Genomic DNA, 10,499 nt, shown 5'->3' with positions numbered 1-10,499 from the left:
TTCGGTCCCTGCCCTTGCTCAGTGGGTTAACGATCCGGCATTGCCGTAAGCTGTGGTGTAGGTTGCAGACGTGGCTCGGATCCAGCGTTGCTGTGGCTCTGGCGTAGGCCGGTGGCTACAGCTCCGATTAGACCCCTAGCCTGGGAACCTCCATATGCTGCGGGAGTGGCCCAAGAAATAGCAAAAAGACAAAAAAAAAAAAAAGGAAATAAAAGGGACATTCCTGAGCATGGGAAACTGGAGCACAATCCTGCTGGGACCCCCTGAAAATACATGTGGAACACAACTCAGAGTTGTCCCACTGATAACCAAGGTATTTTTATTCCTTTGCGCCCTGCCCTCTTAATTGAAACTGGTTCATGGGGGTTTTAACTTCCAGGCATTTCCAGCAGGCAGGCAGGACTCATTTCAGGCACTAGAAATAGATCTCTGGCAGAGAGAAGGCCTGGACTGTTGAACTACTCACCTGATCTGCAGGTGATGGCTGGGGTCAGCAGAAAGGAACGTTGGTGAATTTGCCAAGAGCGTTCACCACAGGCACTGGAGGGGAACACTTGCTTCCTCTATTTTTATTCAAAGTTGAAAAGAAACAAAGTTTCTCATGTGACACGAATTTTGGATATAAAATATTTTTGTTTTAAAACATGAGTTTAAAGAAGGAAATATTTGCATTGTCCTAGTCTAGTTTCACAAGGGTTTTTAAAATTTTCTAAATTAAACACTTTTGTGAAATAGAATCATAAAGCAGAAGGCAAGAATTTTTTCTCACAGCCAAAAGTCAAATGAAAAAAGTTCATTTTACCTTCAAGAACAAAGATTTAATAAGGCTTTTATTTTATTTTATTTTTTCCCCCATTTTATGTGCCTCCTCCTAACTTTAGGGATTTTTGTTGCTAATTGTTACCACAAGATGTCACTCTTTTACCAGCCTAATTCTGATATACTCTGCATCATTTAAGACTACTTTTCTGATGTTTCTTCAACAGCTTATTGAAATACATCCACTGAAATTGTCAAAATTTTTCTGGTAGATGAAGTTAGATGATTTCATTTGAATAAAGAGCAAATCACAAATGATCTGGTCATTTCTCTCATAATCTACAACCTTCCAGGGATTTTGAAGTTAACCGCTCTCCCCCCCAACACCCCGCCCCAGCCCCAATACATACTGGGAAGATATAATTATCATGGTTCAGCAAAATATTTTGCTTTTTCATTATTTGCTTTATTCTATGCCTTTAAGATTTATGAAGCCATCCTTTAACTCAACACTTCTGAAATATTAAAAAATATAGCCCCAGATGATGTTTCTGGAAAATTCCTTTAGAATTTCTATTTGGTTAGCAAAAGGTGAATTCTTATGAAGCCTGGATATTCATTACAAAGAAGCTTCAGAGAATTACTAACTTTCAGGCAGAAGCTAGACTCGATCACAACTATGCAAGTGTGACTTCACTGGGTATGAGGGAGGAACTCTTAAGTTTACAGTCCATCTCCCTGGTGTTTTCATTCAGAATCCACTGGTGATAGCTGCTTTGTATTTCCCATACCTATAGGGACAAAGGAGTTTACTTTGGTATATAAAAGCCCCCCATGGAAAGAGAGGCTCGGGTTTTGCGAACATTTGATTTAATCACCTCATTGTTTAGAAAAATACCTTCCCTTTGAAATGCATATGACATGGGACACCGATTTGCTTTTCTTTCTAAACAGAAGGAAAATCTTTTGGAATAAGACAAAGTGAAATGTGCCTTGATGGCTCATACTGAGCCAGTATGACAGGGAAAAATGATCTGTGGGCATCAAGCTATACCTAGATGCCATGCTTCTCTCTGCCATTCCCTAGCTGGGTACATTTGCCTAGTTATTAGGGGTTTTTGTTTTTTTCTTTTTGGCCATGCCCGAAGCATGCATAAGTCCCTAGGCTAGGGATCAAACCTGTGCCATGGTAGTGGCCAGAGCCACAGCAGTGACAACGCCAGATCCTTAACCCTCTGCACCAGCAGGGAACTCTTAGTTAATCGCTTTTTTTTTAACCTCTCTCTGAGTCTCCATTTTCCTCATCAGATGTGTGTGTGTTTAGCAATAATCCTCCCAGGGTAGTTTTAAAATTAAAAATTCTATTACTATCTTATTGCTGTTGTAAAAAATTACCATATATTTAGTGGCTTAAAACAATACAAATTTATTCTCTTACAGTTCTGGAGGCCAAAAGTCCAAAATCAGTTTCACTGGGCTAAGGTCAAGGTGTCAGCAGGCCTGATTCTTTCTGGAAGTTCTAGGGGAGAATCTATTCCTTGCCTCTTTCAGCTTCTAAGAGTATGTCAGAATTCAATGCCCTCTCTGGTTCATGGATTCTTTGTCTTCAAGCAGCATAACATTTTCAAATCTCTGGTTGAATCTTTGAAACCGAGCACGGCCCTATGGGGCTCCTGGGCGCAGAAGCCTGTGTCCCCCATTTCTTGTTCTTAGAAAATGGGCCTCATTCAGCCTCCACGGCTTTCCCTGAGTTCCTAGGGGCAGGTTCAGACAGGTGCTGATGGGGAAGGGAAGAACAGTCAAGCAACAATAGTATAGCCTTGAGGCAGGATCCTGATTCCCTCTCAAGGAAAACGCATAAAAATATAGGCATCCTATACACCTAAGAGAAAAGTTGTATTCCTTATGCTTCTTTTAGAAATGAATACTTTAAAACTAAACAGCTTAGAGTCCTTCCTTGTCCTTCTCCCTGACTTAATTGCAGCCTAAACACAATCACTCATAAGCTAAAGATCAGGCACCCGGAGCATAATTGACTATGGGTTAAAGATTATTAGCACATGATGTTTTTCAGGAACCTTCCTAGTTTGTTCTAAATCTCTGATCAATATGCGCTTTTTGCAAGTACTGTAATTCTAGGCAATAAACCAGAAGACCACCATCATGATTAGGTCGAGATCTCCTGACTCCAGTTTTGATGACTAAGATTCCCTCCCAGAAAGAAGAATGCAAGTTTGTCCCTATCCTGATTCCTATCTGAAAACCTGTTCCTCTCCTTCTTATTATACAACTCCTCACAATTCTGTCCAATGGGGGGCACAGTCTTTAAGGCATTTGCCTGCCATGGCCCCCTTTGTCTGACAAAGCAATAAAGCTTTTTTTCTCTTTTACCCAAAACTCTGTCTCTGCATTTCAATTCAGCACCTGTGGAAAGAGGCTGAATTTTGGCAACATCTTCACGGTTGCCTTTTCTCTTTTAAGGACCTTTTGATTTCACTAGACCCACCCAGGTAATCCAGGATAATCTCCTCATCTCAAAATCCTATATTTAATCAAATCTACAAAAATCCCCTTTGCCATGTAAGTAGCATTCATAGGTTCTAGGGATCAGGACCTGAGGGAGCCATTATTCAGCCAACCACAGAAATATTGTATGTAAATGCCCCACCACTGACTAGGTACTCAATGAATAGAACTAAGTTTATTATCATTGGATGTGAAATATTAATTTAGCAGTGTGGTGCTTTGTCTGTGAATGACTCAGTGATAGAAGGACATTTTTCACATTCTGGGTATAGTGAAAGGACACAGGCATTTACTTTTCCTCAATATCTACTCTGGCAAGAGGTCGATTTAAAAGAAAAATAAAGCCATTTAAGTCAGTCCTCAAATATAGTGTATAGAATAAGTTGTGTATTTCCTCTGTTGAATTGAATCATTTTCATTTTCTCTTTGCTATTACAATAAAAAGAAGTCAGCTTATTTTTACAGATCAACATCTAACTTACTGGTCAGCAAAAATACTGTGTCTTTATGTGGCCTTTTAAAAAAAATGTGGCCCTTTTTTTAAAGGTACTTCCCGTTGTTCTTCAAATCAGGCTGAAAAAAAGTTATGCAGGGCATTGGATGTCTGTGACATGATTTCATAAGGAAAAACCATTTGTGAATCTATGGAGGAAAAATTCAATAAAGATATAAAGTTTTCATCTTATTTTCATTTCATATTTGTCATATCTTGACATTTTCTGTGTTATCTAATCTTGAACATACTTGAAGATATTATTTAAAAAAATAAAGGACAACATTTTGTCAGCACTCCAACTTATGCAGAATAATTATATTGAAGAGACTATCATTCGAATACTTCAGTTTTGTATTGAGTTTAAATTACACATTTCGTCAATATGCAATTAATTGAAGTAGAGACACCTGTGAACTAATGTCATCAAATCAAGTGTCTAAGTAGAATGTACACTTAAGTGAAGTGGCCTCTCTTCCTACTTTCACATATTATATATTAAGATGGCAGAAGAATTAAATGCTGCTCAATTAAGAACAAACCATTTAGTAGATTGCAGCCTTTGGGAGGCACAGACAACAAAATTTATTCCAGGTAGGTGAGTATGGCATTTTCTTGTGTCCCCTGAATGCCCACTTACATGTGAATTTGCCATCTACACACTTTTCATTAACTATTTAATAATAACTAGGTGAGGAATTCCCTGGTGGCCTAGAGGGTTAAGGATCCAGTGTTGTCACTGATGTGGCTCCAGCTGTGGAGCTATGGTGTGGGTTCAATTCTGGGCAAAAGAACTTCTGCATGCCATGCATATATATATATATATAAAACAACCAGTTGCTCAAACTCCCTAGATTAGTGGTTTTTAATATAAAATTCAGATAAAATGGGATTCAGTGAAAACAGCCGAATGCCCTGAAATTGTGTGTGTGCATGCACACTTTTTTTTTTGCAATGTCGTCGAAATTACCAGTAGATAGCCAATATCATTTCTTGCCTTGTTCGTGTATTATAAATACAGATTTTATTCTATCTGGAAGGTGCTTGGCTAAATAGCACATGTGCCTATTTTCACACTTCTAGCTAGGGTAGTCCAATGAGAATTAGATCTAAGTTCTTGGTGAGACTTTGAGTCTCCTTAAGAATAACTAGACAGCAAACATGTGTCTTTCTTTTTACGTTTCCATTTGTCTTCCTTTTTACTACCTGGAATATAGATGTGACAGTTGGACCTCTGGCAGTTAACTTGGGTCTTTTAAAATATCAAGTAATTATATTGTTTTTTAATATTTTTTTTTACTGAGATAAAATTTCTGTATGATGAAACATTCAGATCTTAGGTATACTGTTCAGTAAGTCTGAGCAATGCATATCAAGACCCACAGTATTTCCATCGCCCTGGAAAAATCCCTCGTGTTCTAGGTTCATCCTCACATCTCATCTAAGAAGCAACTGTTTCTTTCATAGGTTATTTTTGTCTATTTAGAATTTCACATAAAGGGATCATACAGTATGTACTCTTCTTTTCATCTGGCTTCTTGCACTTAGCATAGTATTTTTGACATCACATTGTCATGTATCAGTTGTCATCTTGGGCAGTTAGACTGCTATAACAAAAACACCATAGACTAGGTGGCTTAAACAATGAGTATTTGTCTCTCACAGATCTGGAGGCTGGGAGGTCCATTCTAAGATCAAGGTCCCAGCAGATTTGATGTCTGGTGAGAACCGTCTTCCTAGTTTGCAGACCAGTGCATTTTTGCTGTACCTTCACCTGGTCAAGACAGAACATCTCTCTCATGTCTCTTTTTATAAGGACACTAATCCTCCTCATGAGGATGCCCCTCGTGACCCGACTATCCCCCAAGGGCCTCATTACCAAGTACTATCACGCTGGGGGTTAGGGCTTCAACAGATGAATGGCGGGGCACAAACATTCAGTCCATAGCTATAATTCATTCCTTTTTTTATTGCTGAGTAGTATTTCATGATATAAATATACTACAGTTTCTTCATCCATTCTTCTATGGATAAATATCTAGCCTGTTTCCATTTTTTGGCTATTATGGATGAAGCTTCTATGTACCTGCATATACAGGTTTTTATATGGACATACAGTTTCACTTCTCTTGGATAAATAATGGGGGTACAATGATTGGATCATAGGATAGATAAATATTTATTTAAAACCTGCCAAACTGTTTTCCAAAGTGGCTGTAAATTTTTACACTCCAATTAGCAATGTCCTTGCTAACATTTCGTGTTGTCAATATTTGACAAAATGTTAGTCATTCTACTGAGTGTATAATGATATTTGATTGAGTTTTTAATTTGTGGTCCTCTGATGATTAATGATAAAGAATACTTTTTCACGTGATTATTGGACATAATGCAATGTTGGAGTGGAGCGAGACCTTCAAGGGACACATTCTAATAACAATAGTCACTCACTTATACTGTTTTTAAAGGACAATGGATATGGTAACTGTTTAATGGGATTTGTGAACTTTGAGGAAGAATTGAAATGCTCTGGAGAATACTGGGGCCTTGAAAAGATCTGTACTGGAACAGGAAAGAGAGAAGACAGTTGGAGCTACTAGAGGCCAGAAACAGACTTTGGGGTAAAAAAAAATGAGAATTCCAGTGGGGCTTTAACTGAGTTTTTTAATGAAATTTGTGGTGTAAATGAACGTTCCTCCATTCATCATACCAATTTTAGGAAAAACTATATTATTTACTTGTGCAGGAGTGGGAAACTACTGTTAGCAGACTATATCTGGGCTGCCACCATTTTTTTTGGTGAATACAATTTTACTGGCACACAGCCACACTCATTCACATACATATTGCCTGTGGCTGCTTTCATGTTACAATGGCAGAGTTGAAGAGTTGCGAAAGAGATCAAAAATGTCTGCAAAGTTGAAAGTGTTTCCAACCTGGCCCTTAACAGAAAAAAACTGTCAACCTCTGGAGAACTATGGGGTGGGGGAATGGGGAGCTGCAATGAAGTGCTAAGTACTGAGTCAATGTGGGAGAGGGGTGATGATTTTTGAGGCTAGATCCACAGGTTTCAAAGTAAAGGAAGTCTGAAACCTGGCTCTGCAGCAAAATATTTGAAGGTGTACTGAATGATATGGCAAGGAGATGAACAAACAGTTATTGAGCTTCTTTTTCTTTTTCGTCTTCCTTTTTGCTGCTACAATTGGCTATATGAAGAATTTAGATTGATATAGTTGTTACCTCCCTAAGCTAGATGATATTGATGTGAAGGTACATGAAAAATCATGTGGTCAACAGAATAAGAACACTAAACAATAGCTAGCATTGAAATAAATACTTTCGCAGACCATCTAAATCCCTTTGCTCTGACTTCATGTTAACTAAGCAATTTTAAAAAAATCAATTTCTTGAACTCATTCATGGATTAGAGAGCAAACACAAATATATGCTTTTTGACCAACTATAGCTCCTTCTATGAAATAAAATCATTGACTCTCTGATTCGAAGTGGTTTAATGTGACCTTGGAGGTGTGAGCCTGCATTCTTTGGTCTCAATCTTTCTTAAACAAGCTAACCAGTAAATATTAAAATTTAAGAAAGGCCCCAATGGCTAGCAGAAAGTCTATAGCATTGGGGTCAAATAGGACAGGGTTTGAATCTACAAAGTTTACTAGTTCTGTGACTTGGAGGAAGTGATTTCACCCCTCCGAGCCTCCCAGTGTGGTTTATTCTATCAAATGAAATAGTATACTGAAGCCCTTAACTTAGTGTCAGACTAGAATAAGCACTTTATAAACAAAGTTCCCTTCTTTATCTTCTATGTATAGGGTTGAAAGATCAGACTGAACAAAGGGGCTATGGGCTGAGGCTTGCCCCCCTCCTCCATTCATAAGTTGAAACCCTTACCAGCAGTGTGATGGTACTCAGAGCAGATGTCTATGGGAGGTAATTAGGTTGAAATGAGGTCATGAGGGTGGGGCCCTCTTGAAGGGATTAGTTACCTTATAAGAAGAAACACTGGAGAGTCCCTCTCTCTTTCTCTCTCTGTGTACATATGTGTGCACGCACACAAAAAGAGGTCATGTGAGCGCATGGTGAGATGGTGGCTGCCTACAAGCAAAGAGAAGAGATCTCAGAATGAAACTGACCTTGCTAACACTTTGATATTGGACTTCCCAGCCTCCAGAGTTGGAGAAAAATAAATGTCTGCCGTTTAAATCACTTAGTCTGCTATTTTGTTGTGGCAGCCTGAGCTAAGAAAAACTGTAACCCAATGAACCCCAGTTTTGAAAGCTCTCCTGATTGGCCCTTATCTCTACCCCTAAGGATTTTATGGTGGTAATTTAAGGAACTATCTCAATAATTTGTACTTTTCATTGTCTGAAAGAGGGAACACTCACCAGCTATTCACTCTCTTGTCATTCTCTACTGACTCAGTGTTTTCTTTATCTTTTGAGATATTTTAAGCCATTAAGAGTTACTTTAAATTTCAAAGAGTTGAGCTGGGCTGGTTATTTGTGGGTAGAAAGCCTCAAACTGTAGGTTTTTGAAAGTTTAACTAAAGGTAAGAGTGGTGTCTGGGATAAGGATATAATGTATTGAGAGACTTAAGTGGGTTTTTTAAAAAGAAGAGACTTTTAAAATTTATTTATTTATTTATTTTTGGTCATGCCTTCGGCATATGGAAGTTCCCAGGCCAGGGAGGGAACCTGCACCACAGGGAACCTGCACCTAGAACAGTGCTTTCAGAGAGTAGCTACCCTGTAAGTATTTTAAGTGAAGGAATGAATAATGAAAGATGCATTTGTTTTGGGAAGAGACATTGTTCCTAACATTAAATACCAGATAAAAAGTTTTAGGATTTTTTTTTCTGTTTTTTTTTTTTTTTCTAAAGGAATTGAATGAACAAATTAATGCCTTTCATATGGCAAAAAGCTTCCTTTTGGCCTTTTGTCACATAAGTTCTTGCTTAATAATGAGAAAGGATACATTAAAATATTTTAGTGCATTGAACATAATTTAGGAAAATGAGGCCCATACAGCTGTACAGCGCCCTGTGTTTAGAAGGGCTTGGTTTAATGCTTTACTGTTGCCATCTTGAAATTGTTAAAATTTCTAAACAAGGGTTCTTATAGTGTCATTTTGCAATGGACCCTACAAATTATGTAGCTAGTCATAGAACTGAGTTTCTATACTACAAGGCCATTAAATACTAACTTATTGTTAAGAACAGAGTTAGAGGAACTAAAGAAATATAAATAAAAATGAAAAATTTTCAATTCTATAATTTGTTAATTATGACTACATTGGCCACATAAGATAGCTCTAGATGACCTAGATGTCTCTAGAAATAGGCAGACTGTCCCATATAATAGGAGAAAGGAAACAAAAAATGACACAATTTTAGAAATAATAACATGACATGATGTTTTGCATGGTGACAACTTTGCCAATGTTCCCTAGCCTTCTTTATTGAGGCTTATAATTTAAAAGAGAAAAAGTAAAGTAAAGGGGGAGTTTAAAATGGTATCTCTGACTGTAGATCCTCCTAATGTTCCCTCAAAAAATATTCTGATGAATGTTCACACATTATAGCTAAAAAAGGAGCTAAGAATAAAGGTAACAGATATGCTATTCCCAAAATCTGGAAGAAATTTCTCATAATGCTGTGGCTTATGAAACTGGATAAAGAAAATCAAATCCTTACCCATGCTTTGGTTCATTAGGCAGAACAACCCAGAAAGAAGACAGGAAGACATTTTATTCCTCTTGCGCCATAGTCTGAAGCCTGAGATCCAGGATCTATACCAACAAGGAATGTGGGTGGGCGTTCATCTACTAAAAGAAAAAAAAGAAATGTAATGCATCACTAAATGTAACACATCACTATTGTTCCTTAGTCTGGGTTTTTCAATTATCAGTTGTCTAAATGTACTGAAGGCAAGAACAGATAGTTATCACTTTAAAACTGGACTTTGTAAGAAATGTTGAAAATTGCTGAATGAAGACAATAGCTGTGTTAGCAAAGTTAAATCAAAAATTAAAATGAAAATAAAGGAGATCAACTTGATTTCTGTCTTAGACAGAAGGGCCATCTCAGAGTAACTGAGAGCAAAGCCATATTCTATAGAACCAACTGGAAATACTGGCAAAAGATGGTATGGTTTTTGTCATTATCATGATCTCATTCTGTCTTATGATGGCTTCAGAATCCTGAATTCCATACAGGCCTTGTGATATACCTCTTATTTCCAGGTTGTCCTGTGTTGGGGGTGAGGCTACCAACACCCAAGACTGAAATGGACAACACATCTTAACCAAGGATGTCAATGAGTTGTGCTGGTATGATCTCAGTCTGAGCCTGTCTCCTCCTCTATTCGATAAGAACAGCAGAACTGCCATACAGTTTCATTATAAGGATTATATAAACAAAATATGTACATAAGTATTATGTTTACATATAAACTTTTGGTAGGAGAGTAGGTGCTTGATAAACGCAAATTTCCTTCCCAATTTACCTTTCCTAAAGTACCATTTCTTGTAGGGCTTTCACATGGATAACATTTTATCTTTCAAATGTTTTCTGCTAAAATTAAAGCCAATTTGTTTACTTTTAATACTTAGCAACTTTATATATTCTTAAAGTTTCAATCAATGTAATTTTCCCTTTGAATCACGACTTTCCCCAGGAATTACATTTTTAAGCATTCTAAAGTATATA

The 10,499-nt window shown here is 37.6% G+C and overlaps 1 long non-coding RNA gene across 2 annotated transcripts in view; it reads right to left on the bottom strand.

Annotated features, from left to right (window-relative positions):
* The window catches only part of LOC110257744, a 209,210-nt gene continuing 198,921 nt past the window's right edge, over positions 211–10,499 (bottom strand). For both annotated transcript variants that reach the window (XR_002340686.1, XR_002340687.1), the window contains one exon: positions 211–9,616. This is a non-coding gene — a long non-coding RNA (uncharacterized LOC110257744). The remainder of the gene's footprint in view (positions 9,617–10,499) is intronic.

The sequence above is a fragment of the Sus scrofa genome, chromosome X, assembly GCF_000003025.6.
Source record: "Sus scrofa isolate TJ Tabasco breed Duroc chromosome X, Sscrofa11.1, whole genome shotgun sequence".
Classification (NCBI taxonomy): Eukaryota; Metazoa; Chordata; class Mammalia; order Artiodactyla; family Suidae; genus Sus; species Sus scrofa.
This window is presented reverse-complemented; position numbering and strand designations above follow the sequence as displayed.